Genomic DNA, 3,662 nt, shown 5'->3' on the forward strand with positions numbered 1-3,662 from the left:
TAAAAAAATCTGACATGAGGAGAGATATAGAAAGCTTAATCTACCTCAGACATTTGATTTTATTTTAACCTTCTTAAGAAAATCTTTCCTCAGTAATGTTTCCAATGTCTTTGGGTTGATCCTATTATATTCAATATTCATTTGTTATTTTCCAGCTAATTTTTGAAGTTTGATTCTGAGCCCACTGTGAACCAAGTATATCACATACACTCTGCCATTTTGTCCTTCCCATGCCCAAAATATTTTCCCTTCCATAAACAAGGACACCCTTTCTTTTTCTTTTCTTTCTTTCTTTTTTTTTTTTTTTGGTTCATTCAAGCATTTATTGAGCAGCTAAGCAGATACAAAGGTAATTAAAACATAGTTATAGATGAAGCATATCCACAGTAGGAGTAAGCAGTAACCTTCACTGAATCACATTGAGTCAAAGAAAAATGTTTTTGTTAAAAGGCTACATTCTGCAAGGGAATGTGGAAAGGGGAATGAGATTAAAATAGAAGACTTCAGTCTGGATTGTTGATGATACTCAGTTTGGACTAGATTTGTTTCTCCTTTTCCTCTTTCCCCATCTTTGGGCTTTATTTACCAGTAGTGCCCAGGACTGTTCAATGTGCCTTTACTATACTTGCTTGCATTTTTGCTTTAATGTCTTCAACAGAACTAGGTCCTTTGGTGTTTTAGGAGTTTTTTCCTGTTTTTTGAAGGCTTCTTGACCTTTTGATCTGGGTGTTGAGGGTTTTGAGTCTTTCCCATTTTGGTTTGATTTTTGTGCATTTTTGGCTGGAATATCTCATATAGATTTCTTCACTGGAGCTTTTTCTTCAGCTTCATCATCATCAAAATCATCATTATCATCATCATCTTCATCATCCTCATCATCATCTTCATCAGCAGCAAGTTTTACTTTTTTCTGTGGAACTTTGTTACCACCTCCAGGTGCAGATCGCTTTCCAGACATACTTAAGAGTTTTACATCCTCCTCCTCTTCATCTTCTGATTCTGCATCTTCCTCCACAACTACTAAGTGCTGTCCACTAATATGCACAGGCCCTGAACTGCATTTCAACCTTAAGACCACAGGTGGTGTAATTTCAAAGCCCCCAAGAGAAACCGTTGGTTGTACAGACATTTTCAAAGTTGCCAGTGTTACTTTAATTGGACTGCCTTCATAATTCATTGCCTCTGCCTCAACGATGTGCAGTTCATCTTTTGCCCCAGCCCCTAAACTGACCGTTCTTAATGATAACTGGTGCTCATCTTCATCATTATCCACCTTAAAGTGATAATCTTTGTCAGCCTTTAGTTCACAACCGAAAAGGTAGTTCTGAGGCCTCAGCGGGCTCATGTCCATGTCCATCGAATCTTCCATGGGGGGTGGCACGCACTTGGGGGTGGTGTGAGGAGACGGACGGAGACAACTAACTACGGCGCCTCACACTAGACGCGTAGGGCGGAATCACACCAGGGCAGGGACACCCTTTCTTAAGATTACATAATTAGCAAGAGCAGTAATGATAGTTGCAATGTAATAATGTCTGTCTTCAAACCCCATATCTCTTCCATATGATTATGGGTACTTTTTGTTTACTACAAAATGACAGTGAATATAAAGATATTTACTTAATATTAGACATAAAATGTAACAATACATTGAAATTTAACTTGTTTCAATTTTTTTACAAAAACATAGCTTGAAAGTCAGAAGTGGAAAAGATTAATTTTACAGAGAACATCAAACAAAGGAAGCAAGTTATTATTTGGAAAAAATAGTACTTCGAAATCATTGGGATTTAGCCATCTTTCTATTTATTTGCATGTGTGTGTGTGTGTGTGTGTTTGTGTATGGACTTGCTAGGGTCTCTTGCCCCTGCAAGCAAACTCCAGATACATACACTACTTATCATCTGGTTTTATGTGAGTTCTGAGGAATCAAGCCACAGCTGACAGGCTTTGCAAGCAAGAACGTTTAACTGCTGAGCCATGCTTCCATGTCCCCTTATTTTGGGTATTCTAAAATGGGATCTTACAATTGATGGTGGCGGGAGACCTTAAACATAAAGAATAGTGTTTGTTTGGAGCATTTGTGTTGAGAGAGATCAGGATGTGTTCTCTGGGCTCAAGACAAGAAAAAGATGAAAATGCTCTCAGCCACTTTCTCCTTTTAAATTAATCTGAGATCCCAGCCCATGGGATATTGCTGACTTCATTCAAGGTAGGTCCATCTCAGTTTCAACCTTTCTAGAAACACCCTCATTAACACACAAAGGGGTAAATTTCTATGGTAATTCTAAACCCAGTCAAGTTGACAATGAAAATTAACTACCATACTCTATTTTTTTCCAAAGTGGAAATTAGAGAATGGAGAGAGTCATGTTAGGATTATTATGAGATGAGATTTTTATTCAGGACTGTGTTTAAATGAGAGTCATAGTTCAAGTGGGTTTCTGAGGAAACTGCAATGCTATCTAAAAATGCCTTGGCATTGAGATACCAGTCAAGGGCACCTTGATATACTTTAGATTTAGTTGACCCATCCCACTGAGTTCATGAGGTACAGAGACAAAGTTATAATCTGACTTTAGAGAAGAAAAACCCAAGGCTCCAGGAAGCACAGTGACATCTTCCTGTCCTCCTTCAGTGTCTGAGCCTCTCTAGTCAGTGGAGGAGGTTCAGGTCTGCATCCTTCAGGCCCAGTGGTCTTGCCTCAGCATGAACACTTCTCTCTTGGTTCCATCCAGTGATCACGAATAGTGGCTCATCATTGGATTAAGATGAAGATAAGGTGACATTAGTCCTGGAGATTTAGTTTAGATGAAGGATGATGGTCATGGCCCAGAACAATTAATGTTTGGAAAAGAAAATATCAGTGTATTTCTTTCTCTTCAATATAGCCATTCCTAGGTATATTGAATGGTAATGTGATAATGAACATTTTTATATGTCTGCTATGAAAATCAGGTTTGATTTTTTGCAGTAGATTTTTTTGAATTTAATTTATTTATTTGAGAGCGACAGACACAGAGAGAAAGACAGATAGAGAGAGAGAGAGAGAATGGGCGCGCCAGGGCTTCCAGCCTCTGCAAACAAACTCCAGACGCTTGCGCCCCCTTGTGCATCTGGCTAACGTGGGACCTGGGGAACTGAGCCTTGAACCGGGGTCCTTAGGCTTCATAGGCAAGTGCTTAACCACTAAGTCATCTCTCCAGCCCTGCAGTAGATTTTTGTTCTAGCCAGGTTGACTTGGGATTCACTATGTGGTCTTAGGCTGGCCTCTAACTCACAGTGATCCTCTTACTTCTGCCCCCGAAGTGCTAGGATTAATGTGTGTGCCACCACACCTGGCTAAACCTAATAAATTTAATCTCAATGACAACCCTGCAAATTAGACACAGTTTATACCATCCATTTTAGAGATAACAAAACTGAGTCTCAGCAAGCTTTATTATTGGCTCCAGCTGGAAAGTTTCTGAGCTGGGAGAAGACTTCATAGGAAGCCAGAGCCTGTTTCCTTGCAACATATTCTCTGCCTCTAAGAGCTGTACTGTCAGACGAGCTGAGAACCATGGACACTTTGAGGGTATCTATTTCAGGATGCTAAAGCTGTTGTTTGCTTAGAAACATCAGATCTGCAGCTGATGTAACACAGCAAAGACTCACAGCAT

The 3,662-nt window shown here is 39.7% G+C and overlaps 1 pseudogene; it reads right to left on the reverse strand.

Annotated features, from left to right (window-relative positions):
- Positions 1-425: 425 nt before the first annotated feature.
- On the reverse strand, positions 426-1,451 carry LOC101599968 (annotated as a pseudogene).
- Between the last annotated feature and the right edge of the window lie 2,211 nt (positions 1,452-3,662).

The sequence above is a fragment of the Jaculus jaculus genome, chromosome 1, assembly GCF_020740685.1.
Source record: "Jaculus jaculus isolate mJacJac1 chromosome 1, mJacJac1.mat.Y.cur, whole genome shotgun sequence".
NCBI classification, from domain to species: domain Eukaryota; kingdom Metazoa; phylum Chordata; class Mammalia; order Rodentia; family Dipodidae; genus Jaculus; species Jaculus jaculus.